Here is a 14,414-nt window from a genome sequence, read left to right as displayed (position 1 = left end):
TTACTAATTTCATTAAATTAAATTAATTTATTTAACAGATCTGCTGCTGATAGTAGGTGGTTTCTTTCTCTTGTGTGAGATTATTTTCTTATAATTTCATGCAAACTCACTCATTAAATCATAATTTATTAACACATTAAATGATTTTTACATTGCTAAATGCTCTCCGTAGATGTACTATTTTATCCCTGTGGCAGCATAGAATGAAAAAGCCATTTCTCCACATCACACCGTAGAGGTACAGAAGTTTCTGACTTTTGACTTAGGAGCTTTCTCTGAAAGGCAAAGCTGTAACTCAGAGCAAACCCTAGTTACCTCTGAGTGCCACCAACAGGTGGCAATGGCTGCTACCGGGACGGAGGCATTTGACACTACGAATTAAAGTGGTCTTCTAGAAGTTAACCTTTACAAGGGAGAAATTTTATAAGTACAAATGGTATTTCTTGTTTGAATTTCGGTTTGGTTATTAAAAACACTGAATGGTTTTTTGCATTTTCATCTGTGTGCTGCTTTTGCAAATTGTCTTCTCACTTATTTTGCCCAGTCTCTTTATACTGGGGTGTTCATCATTTTCATATTATTTATAAATTATCTTTATGGTCAGCACATGATGAGTACTATTTCAGGTTTTCGTTTGTCTTTTAATTCATAGTTTTTAAAAACTTGAATAAGGAAGTTATATAGAAGTTTTAAATGTTTATATAGCCATTTCTATTTTATTCCTTAAGATTTGTTTGTTTGCATGCTTAAAAGGGCTCTCTTTACCTCAAAATCAGAAAAATATTCTTCTGCCTTTTCTTTTTTTTTAAGTACTTAAGTTTTTGATACATCTGGTATTTATTTCAGTTTACGGTACGGGGGAGAAAATCAACATAATTTTTTTTCCAAAGAGATAACTGTTTCTGTACCATTTTAAATAATCCCACCTTTCTGTAAAGATTAGAGATATTACCTTAGCCTATAATAAAGCCTTATACCCACTGAAGCCTATTTCAGACCTTTCCATTCTATCCCACTGGAATATATTTAACTACTAGAGCCACCTGTTTCTGCAATATACACCTTAATATATTGTAGGGCTGGTCTACCTCAACATTTTTTTCTATTTTGTTTTTACTCTTTTAAAATGTTGCATTGGATTTGATTTTCAAATTACTATGTTAACACACGTGTCTTACAACAAATTAAACAGCAGAGCATGGTGTATATATCAAGTTAGTAACTTCTCTCTCTCCTTCTAGTCCCATCACCAAGGCTTATAGTGTGGTGAATGCATTTTTACACTTTTCTCTGTGCTCTTATGAGCAAATAATAATAATAAATCATAGTAAGGAGAATATTTTTTACCATTGAAACTAAAAACAATTTTTTCACTTATAAAAGTATTTAAAACACATAAAACAAGGCAACATTTACTCTTTTTTCTCATCTTCTAGTATGGTGGTGGCCCCTCCACTGTTGCACCGTTGCTCTCTGAGCCAGTATTACTATCACTGGTTCCTTTCTCTGTCATACTGCTGACCCTCTCCTGCCCGCTCTCCTTGTGTTCAGGAGTAGACTTGCCTTCTTCACCATTCTGTTGGCTCTGCCGTTTCTTCAAGGTGTGTCTCCTCTGTCTCCATTGGAATGTTCTCATTGTGTTTCTTTTCCTTGCCTTTGTTGGCCACTTGCTCTTCCTCAGGAACGATGCTGCTCTCATTGCACTAAGCTTGCTCTGCCCCCTCCTTCTCCCTTTCCTCCTGCCTTTTGTGGGTCTGTTCCTCTGCCTGTGCAATCTCAGCTGCAGTTTTCTCCAGATCCACTTCTACCTTCAGGCCGCACAACCTTTTAAGTTCATTGTTAAATGAATCTGTGCTTTCCAGGAATTTCGCCTTCTCCTGGTGTCGTTCCTCTTTTGGAAGAAGTTCAACTTTTACTTTTCGCTGTTGAACCATTAAGGACTGGATCTATCATTTGAGGACCTGCATTCTAGCTGTTGTGACAACTGACTGAACCTCTGATACCACACTCTCACTAAGGATTTCACTGATGAGGCAGTGGTTTCTCTGGAAACGAACGGTGGCTGTACGCTTCGTTGAAAAGCCACCATCATAATCATCTGATCTTTAGCAGAGAAGGCTCATGTAAGGTTCTCCAAACAGTGAGACTGTTTGGGTCGACTTTCCTCCTCTAAAGCAGCTTCTGCAAGACTTTTTGCATTTATGTAAGCAAGGTACATGGGGAAATTATGATGGGCGTCCATAGATTCATTGTACTCTATCTTCGTATTCGTTTAAATATTGTTTCTCTTCATTAGCGAGATCTTGCCACATGCCACCAATAATCTTGCCAATTTCCCACAACTATAGGTCAGGGTTGGAAGCCTTTACTTGGTCCCAGACCTTTCTTCTCTACCTCCTGTAGGGCATCAGCGGCTTATCTTGTGGCTTTGGGGGTTTTGGAATCGTAATACTGGAGGATGCCCCGACCCAGCTGTTGGTGCCTGGGTTCCCTCCCAGCCTGTAGTTGTTGTAGGCAAGATGATGGTATGGATTGTATCTTGCAAACCCTGGTGGGCTGGGTATTTGTGTTGTAGAAGCCGGGGTGGGAGATGGGGCATAAGATGGTCTTTTTGGCATTTTGGAAGGTTAAGTTCTCAGTTTCTTAAGAATGAATCTGAGACACCGTGGGTAGAAAAAGTGCTCACAGCTCTGGCTTCACTTTTCTTTGTCCCATGCACACCTCCAGTAATGAGAATATTTATCGAGTGCAAGACATTGTTCTAAGCACCCTACCTGAATGATTTCCTTTACTTTTTATAATAAACATATGAAGTAGATATTATTGTCATCATCAATATGCAGATAAGCAAACTGAATGACTGGTAGTCTAAATAACCTACTCATGTCACATACTGTAGTAAGTTGTGGGACCCAGATTAAGTTCAAGAAGGCAGGTTTCAGAGCCTGAGCTTTGGAATGTGTCTGCTTATCTATCAAATGTTTTTGATGGACATTTAGGTTGTCCTTATTTCTTGACCACCCCCCAACAATGCTGCTAGTAGCATTTCTGTATACAAATTCTTTCATACTGGTAATTTTATTTCTGGCATATAGTTTCTCAGAAATGATATTGCTGGATCTTAGGGCATGTGATTTTATTTAATAGACACGATGAGATTAGTTTTCACAATGGATACACTAATGATTACTCACACATATGAAACGTTCTCACAAATCCTCTTTTTGCTCTTTCTTCCATATTGAAGCCCCAACATGTGCCCAGTGTTATTCTCAGCACTGGGATGTGAAGGTGGTCACAGCAGATGTGGGTCCTGCTCTTGAGGGGCCACAGCTTTCACTCACACCAGATATCATTCTCTTTCTCCATTCTTCAGAAGCACCACAAGCAAACACAACAGAGAGCACCCCACAGGGAACAACTTAAAGATGAACACAAAATGACTAACTATTTTTGTAACCCGCCCTGTCCTTCCACGCCACTACCTACACAATCCTCCCTTCACACGGACCATTCTGTCTCCTGAGTCAGTCCTCTGCCATATTTCCAGGACCTCTGATCTTACAAATCTCCAGGAAGGACTTTCCAAATGAAGGATGATTTAGCTTTCTGTTTCCTGTCTTTCCTCTCAGTCCCCACCCAGGGAACCTCCTCTGACCAACAATAAGAACATCAGCAAGTATAGACCATGGCCTGCCTTGCCTTGCCCTTCATTACTCCCTCTCCCCTCCCTCCCTCCCTCCCTCCCTCCCTCCCTCCCTCCCTCCCTCCCTCCCTCCCTCCCTTCTTTCTTTCCTTCCTTCCTTCCTTCTTTCCTTCCTTCCTTCCTTCCTTCCTTCCTTCCTTCCTTCCTTCCTTCCTTCCTTCCTTCCTTCCTTCCTTCTTTCCTTGTTTCTTCCCTTCTTCCCTCCCTCCCACTCTCCCTCCATTCTTCATTCTCTTCTTTTTTCTCCCTCTCTCCCCCTTTCTTCCTCCCTCTCACCCTCCCTCCCTTCTTCCCTTCTAAACTGAAAGAGCACTTCTTACCAATGGTCATACTGAATATCTTCTAGTGATTCAGTTCAAGCAGCAATTTTTAAAGTTTTTTTTTCTTCTCATTATATCAATTTGTATTGCCCAAGATTGTATTATAAGCTGGCACAGACTGGGATATGAAATGAGATCTCCTGATGCTTGTTCAGCTTCGTAATCTCAGAGTATCATATTTACTCTGACTTGGCTAATGGTCTTATTAACTAACGAAAACTAGTATATACTGTTCTTTTAACATAACAGAAAATGAGTAGATTTTAGTTTTCCTTTCAAAGAATATGTAGATAAAACCATTTTGCTGTACTTAATTTGGTGTGGGGGAGGGGTGTTGAGGGTAGAGAAGCTTCTTTTCCATTAAGAATAGCCTGTCTATATAGACTGTACACATCCTCTAAGGCCCAGATCAAAGATCATTGTTTCTTTTTTTTAAATCTTTTATTTTATGTTCAGGGGTACATGTGCAGGTTTGTCACATAGGTAAGCTTGTCTCATGGGGGTATGTTGTACAGATTATTTCATCACCTAGGTATTAAGCCTAGTGCTCATTAGTTATTTTTCCTGATCCTCTCCCTCCTGCTACCCTCCATCCTCCAATAGGTCCCTGTGTGTGTTGTTCTCTTTTATGTGCCCATGTGTTCTCATCATTTAGCTCCAACTTATAAGTGAGAACATGTGGTATTTGGTTTTCTGTTCCTGCATTAGTTTGCTAAGGATTATGGTCTCCAGGTACACTCATGTCTCTGCAAAGATATGATCTTGTTCCTTTAATGGCTGCATAGTATTCCATGCTATATATGTATCACAGTTTTTTTTTTTTTTTTTTAATCCAGTCTGTCACTGATGGCCATTTAGGTTGATTCCATGTCTTTGCTGTTGTGAATAAATGACTCATCCTATTCTATGGAATGATTCTCTATTCTTCCATTTCTATGAAGCCTTTTATTCCTCCTTTAGTTCAGTTGTTTGGCCTCCTGCAGGCCTATCTCTCATAATTCCTTCTTTTATTTTGGTTCTTGCCACAAAGTGTAAATTATCTTTTAATTTATCTCTCTCCCTCCTCCCAGCTATCTGAGGGCGGGAACATTTCTCAATCATCTTTGAACCCTAGAACCTACAATACAACAAATGTTTTTTTCTGAGTGAATGGTGGATGGATGCATAGATTAATGCCTATTATTTTCCCTAGCCACCCCATAAAGCTAACTTTGTCGATATTAAAATGGAACAGCTACAATTAAATTCTGTATGTTTGTTTATTACATCACTTCAAAGCATAAGGAATGTGCTAAAATAAATTAGTGCACTTAATAAGCTAGCCAGCCGCACATCTTTTCACTGTCCTATCAACAGGAAAATCCATTATGTCCATCCCACCTGAGATATTATATCCCTGCATCATTGGTTCAGGCAGTATGATTCAGTTGAGACTTCTCAGTGCTTTTGTTAGTGAGGAGGCTTCTCCAGGCACTGCTGATTTGAAGGGACAAACCTTGAAAGAAATTGGACTAAGTCTTGCAAAAAATAATGGATAGTCTTGAAAAAAAATATTTACCCGGAGAATGACTTTTCTCTGCCATACAATGCAAGGAAGTAAGTGTACTGTAATCTCAGCACTTGTAGTATTTTCATCACGTATGATATTTCTACTTGTTTCATCTCCTCTTTATCCTCAGAGAGACAGTGCTGCTTAGTGTTTAAGACTGAGAATTCACAAGCGTCCAGGACTGCTGGGTTTACATCCCAGCTTACTATCTTGGGAAAGACATTTTACCCAACTGGCTAAGTTGCACAATTTCAGGGAGTTCCCTTCACAAAGAACACAACATAGGATGATGCACGTAGAGCATTGTAGACCACTTAAACTTAGCAAGTAGCATTCATTAAATAAGCAAATGTTAACACTATTGTCTTCCTAGCACCCCTATTAGTAGACATTTTTAGCATCGTCTCAAAGATGGATATATTATGTTGCAAAGAGGTTAAGTGTCTTGTTCACAGTTAAACAGAAGTCAGAAATGGGCTGCTGACTTCCCAATCTCCAGACTCCTAGGCTGAGGCATTTATTTCCACCTTAATTATTATTAGCACCCCCCTCTCCAACAATGTGTGACATGTTTTATTTTATTGTTGTTTTCGTTCGTTCATTTTCAATTTTCCCAGATATGGTTTTAAAAACTGGGCATGGGATAGGAATTTGCAATGACCCATACCAAAATAAAATCAGCTGCTACTACCACAGCAAAATACTAATTTGGGATCCTGTTGCTGGTTACTACTATATTCAATATTAAACTGTCCTAGCTCCCAGTTACCAACCTCACCCCCTTCCACATACCTTGCTCAATGCCTTATGTTGTCACTAGATTATAAGTCCCTTGAGGACAGGGACTGTGCCTTATTCATCTTTGAATCCCACCCAAGGATTTACATAGTGTTTCATATATAGTAGATGCTCAATAATGTCTGCTATATAAAATAAATAGCTTATTATCTTAAAAAAATCTACAATTCCATTATTTCCTGCTCTCAATTTAAGGATAGAGTCTGTCTGACTCTATAAAGTGGGCATTTCCATGATAAGGTAGTATTTGCGGATCAAACCAGAACTCAGGACTAAGCAACTCAATCAAAACCGCTCAACTATATGGAAACTGAACAACCCACTCCTGAATAACTACTGGGTACATAACGAAATGAAGGCAGAAATAAAGATGTTCTTTGAAACCAATGAGAACAAAGATACAACATACCAGAATCTCTGGGACACATTTAAAGCAGTGTGTAGAAGGAAATTTATAGCACTAAATGCCCACAAGAGAAAGCAGGAAAGATCTAAAATTGACACTCTAACATCACAATTAAAAGAACTAGAGAAGCAAGAGCAAACACATTCAAAAGCTAGCAGAAGGCAAGAAATAACTAAGATCAGAGAAGAACTGAAGGAGATAGAGACACAAAAAGCCCTCCAAAAAAACCAATGAATCCAGGAGCTGGTTTTTTGAAAGGATCAACAAAGTTGATAGACCGCTAGCAAGACTAATAAAGAAGAAAAGAGAGAAGAACCAAATAGACACAATAAAAAACGATAAACGGGATATCACCACCGACCCCACGGAAATACAAACTACCATCAGAGAATACTATAAACACCTCTATGCAATAAAACTAGAAAACCTAGAAGAAATGGATAATTTCCTGGACACTTACACTCTCCCAAGACTAAACCAGGAAGAAGCTGAATCCCTGAATAGACCAATAGCAGGCTCTGAAATTGAGGCAATAATTAATAGCCTACCAACCAAAAACAGTCCAGGACCAGATGGATTCACAGACAAATTCTACCAGAGGTACAAGGAGGAGTTGGTACCATTCCTTCTGAAACTATTCCAATCAACAGAAAAACAGGGAATCCTCCCTAACTCATTTTATGAGGCCAACATCATCCTGATACCAAAGCCTGACAGAGATATAACAATAAAAGGGAATTTTAGACCAATATCCCTGATGAACATCAATGCAAAAATCCTCAATAAAATACTGGCAAACCGAATCCAGCAGCACATCAAAAAGCTTATCCACCATGGTCAAGTGGGTTTCTTCCCTGGGATGCAAGGCTGGTTCAACATATGCAAATCAATAAACGTAATCCAGCATATAAACAGAACCAAAGACAAAAACCACATGATTATCTCAATAGATGCAGAAAAGGCCTTTGACAAAATTCAACAGCCCTTCATGCTAAAAACTCTCAATAAATTCTGTATTGATGGAATGTATCTCAAAATAATAAGAGCTATTTATGACAAACCGAGAGCCAATATCATACTGAATGGGCAAAAACTGGAAGCATTCCCTTTGAAAACTGGCACAAGACAGGGATGCCCTCTCTCACCACTCCTATTCAACATAGTGTTGGAAGTTCTGGCTAGGGCAATCAGGCAAGAGAAAGAAATCAAGGGTATTCAGTTAGGAAAAGAAGAAGTCAAATTGTCCCTGTTTGCAGATGACATGATTGTATATTTAGAAAAACCCCATTGTCTCAGCCCAAAATCTCCTTGAGCTGATAAGCAACTTCAGCAAAGTCTCAGGATACAAAATCAATGTGCAAAAATCACAAGCATTCTTATACACCAGTAACAGACAAACAGAGAGCCAAATCAGGAATGAACTTCCATTCACAGTTGCTTCAAAGAGAATAAAATACCTAGGAATCCAACTTACAAGGGATATAAAGGACCTCTTCAAGGAGAACTACAAACCACTGCTCAGTGAAATAAAAGAGGACACAAACAAATGGAAGAACATACCACGCTCATGAATAGGAAGAATCAATATTGTGAAAATGGCCATACTGCCCAAGGTAATTTATAGATTCAATGCCATTCCCATCAAGCTACCAATGACTTTCTTCACAGAATTGGAAAAAACTGCTTTAAAGTTCATATGGAACCAAAAAAGACCCTGCATTGCCAAGACAATTCTAAGCCAAAGGAACAAAGCTGGAGGCATCACGCTACCTGACTTCAAACTACACTACAAGGCTACAGTAACCAAAACAGCATGATACTGGTACCAAAACAGAGATATAGACCAATGGAACAGAACAGAGCCCTCAGAAATAATACCACACATCTACAGCCATCTGATCTTTGACAAACCTGACAAAAACAAGAAATGGGGAAAGGATTCCCTATTTAATAAAGGGTGCTGGGAAAATTGGCTAGCCATAAGTAGAAAACTGAAAGTGGATCCTTTCCTTACGCCTTATATGAAAAATAATTCAAGATGGATTAGAGACTTAAATGTTAGACCTAAAACCAAAAAAACCCTAGAAGAAATCCTAGGCAATACCATTCAGGACATAGGCATGGGCAAAGACTTCATGTCTAAAACACCAAAAGCAATGGCAGCAAAAGCCAAAATTGACAAATGGGATCTAATTAAACTAAAGAGCTCCTGCACAGCAAAAGGAACTACCATCAGAGTGAACAGGCAACCTACAAAATGGGAGACAATTTTTGCAATCTACTCATCTGACAAAGGACTAATATCCAGAACCTATAAAGAACTCAATCAAATTTACAAGAAAAAAACAAACAACCCCATCAAAAAGTGGGCAAAGGATATGAACAGACACTTCTCAAAAGAAGACATTCATACAGCCAGCAGACACATAAAAAAATGCCCATCATCACTCGCCATCAGAGAAATGCATATCAAAACCACAATGAGATACCATCTCACACCAGTTACAATGGCAATCATTAAAAAATCAGGAAACAACACATGGTGGAGAGGATGTGGAGAAATAGGAACACTTTTACACTGGTATAGAAATACCATTTGAAGCAGCCATCCCACTACTGGGGATATACCCAAAGGATTATAAGTCATGCTGCTATAAAGACACATGCACATGTATGTTTATTGTGGCACTATTCACAATAGCAAAGACTTGGAATCAACCCAAATGTCCATCAGTGACAGACTGGATTAAGAAAATGTGGCACATATACACCATGGAATACTGTGCAATATTAAAAAAGGATGAGTTCGTGTCCTTTGTAGGGACATGGATGAAGCTGGAAACCATCATTCTCAGCAAACATCATAAGAACAGAAAACCAAATACTGCATGTTCTCACTTATAGGTGGGAACTGAACAATGAGATATCTTGGATACAGGAAGGGGATCATCACACACCAGTTCCTATTGTGGGGAGGAGCAGGGGTAAGGGATAGCATTAGGAGATATACCTAATGTAAATGACGAGTTAATGGGTGCAGCACACCAACATGGCACATGTATACATATGTAACAAACCTGCACATTATGCACATGTACCCTAGAACTTAAAGTATAATAAAATAAACAAATGAATAAAGTTTTATCTTCCAACATTAAAAAAAGAGGCAAAATAAATCTTATATTTGAAATTAAAAATTCTTATCCTTCTTAATTAAGAATATTATGCATACATTAAAATGCCCAAATGCATTGAATTATTTATGATAGTTGCTTTTATGAATGTATTTATGACTACAAAAGGTTTGCATGTTTCCTCTTTTTATATCAATGTGTTGCCCATGCAAGTCAGTAGACATTATCTTTAGGCAGTCACTGATTCTTGCAATTTCTCTTTAATGCTAAATCCTACAAGCTGTTGGGAATAAATAATCATGCCTATTTCTTGGCATGAAAATGTCAATTTCACCAAACATTCAATTTTACTTCTACTAATAGCAGATTTTCTTTGTGAGCAGAAAGGTAGCTTCACTGTCTTCTCAACTTCAGCTGCATCCCAGCTGTGTTTATTAAACAGAGATTTTGTATTGTCTGGCCTTTTGTTTTCTGTTCTATCATTTTTCCCATCTGGCTTTCCCCATATATCCTAGAGAACATATCCATATTTTTACTGACAGTAGTGTGTGTGTGTTTGTGTGTGAGTGTGTGTGTGTATACACTACACACACACACAGATATATATGTATGTATGTATCTTTCCCTGGTGATAGCAGTTAACATTCCTTTAAAAGCTTACATTTCACCTCCGTTCCTCTGTTCACATCTCAACTATGTGAAATTGGGTGATTTAAAACAATTCTAGCAGTTTCTCACTCAAATATAATTTCTTATGACTTGTGAGGGTTTTGAATTCTTGGCAACCATTTTCTATGCCACTAAGAGTCCCTGTAAAGGAAGGATTGTTAAGAATTACAAGCACAGAGGCAGTGCCTTAAAGAACAAAGAAGATGTATTTTACTTCAAGAAGAATAAAATGGATGTTCGCAGTCACTTGCCAAGATTTTCCTCTTTTCCCAGGTGGAAATAGGATGGCAGTGGAGAAAATATACCCCAACATTTGAGGAGAAATGCAGCCCAGGAGTTTTCCTGAGTTGGGCATTCTTTTCTTTAGAAATGCAAAGATACTCATTTCCTAATTTTTCTGCCACTGTCATTAATGTTTGGAATCCTACTTTCTTTTAAGTTTCTCCAGTTGGGAGGATAAATCACATTCTTTCTTTGTATATCATCCTGAAAGTCAAGTTTAGTCAAAGCTAAAGAAAGAACTTTGATTCATTTGTGCAAGCAAGATACGTTTACACAAAATATTTCATGGAATTTAAAAATTATTGGTTTATCTCTCATTTTTCAGAATTATACAATCTTTCTTTAAAAGTTGTTGCATAGAAAATGGCCATGTGTTTGTGAAAAGTTATATGAACAAATGTATTCCAAAAAATAACTATTAATTCTAAATTTAATCATATAATTTGTTTTTATTCTTACATTTGCAAATCACATAAAATAGTAGTGGTCCTTAGTATAGTGTAGTGGTTAAGAGACTGAAAGCAGACAGTCTAGGTTCAAATCCTAGTCCTGCCACTTTTTAGTTGCTTCGTTTTGGACAAATTACTCAACCTTTCTGTGTCTCATGTTCCCTTTCTGAAAAAGAGGCTACTAACAGTCCCTCCCCTACAGGGTTGATTTAAGGATTAAATCAGTTAACCCAGGTTAATATCTTGGAACAATGGCTTACACAGAGTAATTTTCTGTCATTGTACATTGCTATTAGTAGTCATTGGTAGTTACACTTGTAATTTTCTGTCATTGTACATTGCTATTAGTAGTCATTGGTAGTTACACTTATAGCATTTATCAATCTGGTTGCATGGATTATATAGGTCAAGGGTTAATATGTATGTATATATGTACATATGTGTGTGTATGTATGTGTGTATATATATGTATATATCCGGCAAAAGAAAATGTCTTTTCTGATCCAAGATGCATTTATTGAATACCAACTATGTGTTCATCACTGTGAGACAGAGAGACAAGTAATTATTTTATTTAGAAATTAAAACAAGCTTTAGGTAGTTATAGATTTCCTAAATAATAATAAATAAGGAAATAAAAATCCAAGAAGCAGAGCAAATGATAAAAATGGGCCTTTGTACACTTCTTAAAAGAAGATATTTATGTGGCCAAGAAACATGTAAAAAAGCTCATCATCACTGATCATTAGAGAAATGCAAATCAAAACCACAATGAGATACCATCTCACACCAGTTAGAATGGCGATCATTAAAAAGTGAGGAAACAACAGATGTTGGAGAGGATGTGGAAAAATAGGAACGCTTTTACACTATTGTTGAGAGTGTAAATTAGTTCAATCATTGTGGAAGACAGTGTGGAGATTCCTCAAGGATCCAGAACTAGTAATACCATTTGACCCAGTAATCCCATTACTGGGTATATACCCAAGGGATTATGAATCATTCTGCTATAAAGACACAAAGACACAATGTCAAAAGAAGACATTCATACAGCCAACAGACACATGAAAAAATGCCCATCATCACTCGCCATCATTAAAAAATCAGGAAATGTTTATTGTGTTTATTGTGGCACTATTTACAATAGCAAAGACTTGGAACCAACCCAAATGCCCATCAATGATAGACTAGATAAAGCAAATGTGGCACATATACACCATGGAATACTATGCAGCCATAAAAAATAATGAGTTCGTGTCCTTTGCAGGGACATGGATGAAGCCAGAAGCCATCATTCTCAGCAAACTAACACAGGAACAGAAAACCAAACACCACTTGTTCTTACTCATAAGTGAGAGTTGAATAATGAGAACACATGGACACAGGGAGGGGAGCATCACACACCATGGCCTGTCAGGGGTCGGGGCCAAGGGGAGGGAGAGCATTAGGACAAACACCTAATGCATGTGGGGCTTAAAACATAGATGATGGGTTGACAGGTGCAACAAACTACCATGGCACACATATAGCTATGTAACAAACCTGCACATTCTGCACATGTATCCCCAAACTTAAAGTAAAATAAAAAAGGAAAAAAATGTGTCTTTGTAGTACAAAAACAAGAAAGCAACTAAATTTTCCTGAAGAGTGAAAGAAATGAAACAAATATTGTGCTCATAACACTGTCATTGGTTAGGCTAACAATATGAGCAAAAGCAGCACTTTAATTGGTAATAGGAGAGGTGAGCTATTTTCAAGAAAGGCAAAAAGGCAAAGAAATGGAAAAATATTCAGCAGAGAATTTTTTTTTTTTTTTGGGAAAAAGGACTCTGGAGATGGAGAGCTTCATTTGGACAGCCTTCGTTGGCTTGAGTTTAGAACTCTGCCTGCCATCTTTGACATATTTCAGTTTTAACTGTCAGCCCTAAGCACTGACCCTCTTGGTAGAGGACTCTCCCTGACTCACCCATGCCTGTCTTTTAAGGAGGGCGACATCCCTAATGGAGTAGAAGCAGGGCTGCTAGTAGGTGGGCTTGCTAATAGAAACTACTGTTTAGTGAGCAGAGTAGCAGAAAGCCAGCAGCAAAGAGAAGAGAAAGCAGCTTCCTTGGTTATAGAGAAGCACTGTGGGGTCCCATTTCAGGTTTCCATTTGTTCATCTCTTTGTACCATATCATTCGCATTTGTTGAGCCTCAGTTTTCTCATATGTAAGATGTATATATTTAATCAAGAATCCTAAACTATTCAGCATTCCCATTTCTGAAAATCTATCTTTAGAAAACCAATTATCACATCAATGGCTGGTCTCTAGTCACTAAGGAAAGTCTAAGTATCTTCTGTTCATTTATGATAGAAATAATAATTGAATGCTGGCTGGCTCCCAAGAATGTTACCAGAACTCTCAGTGGAGAAAAGAAAGCTTAGTTTATTGCTAACCATGTTAGGATAGCACTATCTAAGGCTCACTAGCATCTCAAAGAGGAGACGGAGTTTCCCTCTGTCACCCAGGCTGGAGTACAGTGGCACGACATCAGCCCACTGCAATCTCCACCTCCTGGGTTCAAGCAATTCTCCTAACTTAGCCCACTGAGTAGCTGGGATTACAGGCGCCCGTCATGATGCCTGGCTAATTTTTGTATTTTTAGTAGAGACGGTGTTTTGCCGTGTTGGCCAGGCTGGTCTCAAACTCTGACCTCAAGTCATCCACCCACCTCAGCCTCCCAAAGTGCTGGGATTACAGGTGTGAGACACTGTGCCTGGCCAAAGTTGAAATCTTTATAAACTTTTTGAAGTCAGATTTAAGATGAAGCTTTCAGTGTGGGAGGTGGAGGTTTGTTAGTAGTGGATATGGATTATAATATGGGCTTGGTGGATAAAGCAAGGAGAGGATTTTGAACCAAGAGGTTCAAACTGACAATTTGCCAGTCTTCCAGAGGTTTCTTACTGGAGCTATCATCATAGGCCCTTGATTCAATACCTACCTCTTCCTCTCAATGGCTGACCTGATTTTCTACTGTACTGGGACCAGGTCATCACTAGGCATATGTTCTTTAAATATTTTTTTTCTTCAACAGAAAGTCCTTAATTTCATCTATTCTTT

General features: G+C 38.3%; 1 long non-coding RNA gene and 1 pseudogene across 1 annotated transcript in view; both read right to left on the bottom strand.

Annotated features, from left to right (window-relative positions):
- The window catches only part of LOC144340663 (uncharacterized), a 63,069-nt gene that overhangs the window by 7,145 nt on the left and 41,510 nt on the right, over positions 1-14,414 (bottom strand). The window lies entirely within an intron of this gene.
- On the bottom strand, positions 1,295-3,094 carry LOC100429085 (SWI/SNF-related matrix-associated actin-dependent regulator of chromatin subfamily E member 1 pseudogene; annotated as a pseudogene).

Source organism: Macaca mulatta, chromosome 4 (assembly GCF_049350105.2).
Source record: "Macaca mulatta isolate MMU2019108-1 chromosome 4, T2T-MMU8v2.0, whole genome shotgun sequence".
Classification (NCBI taxonomy): Eukaryota; Metazoa; Chordata; class Mammalia; order Primates; family Cercopithecidae; genus Macaca; species Macaca mulatta.
Note: the sequence above shows the minus strand (reverse complement) of the source record. Positions and strands in the feature narration are given on the sequence as shown.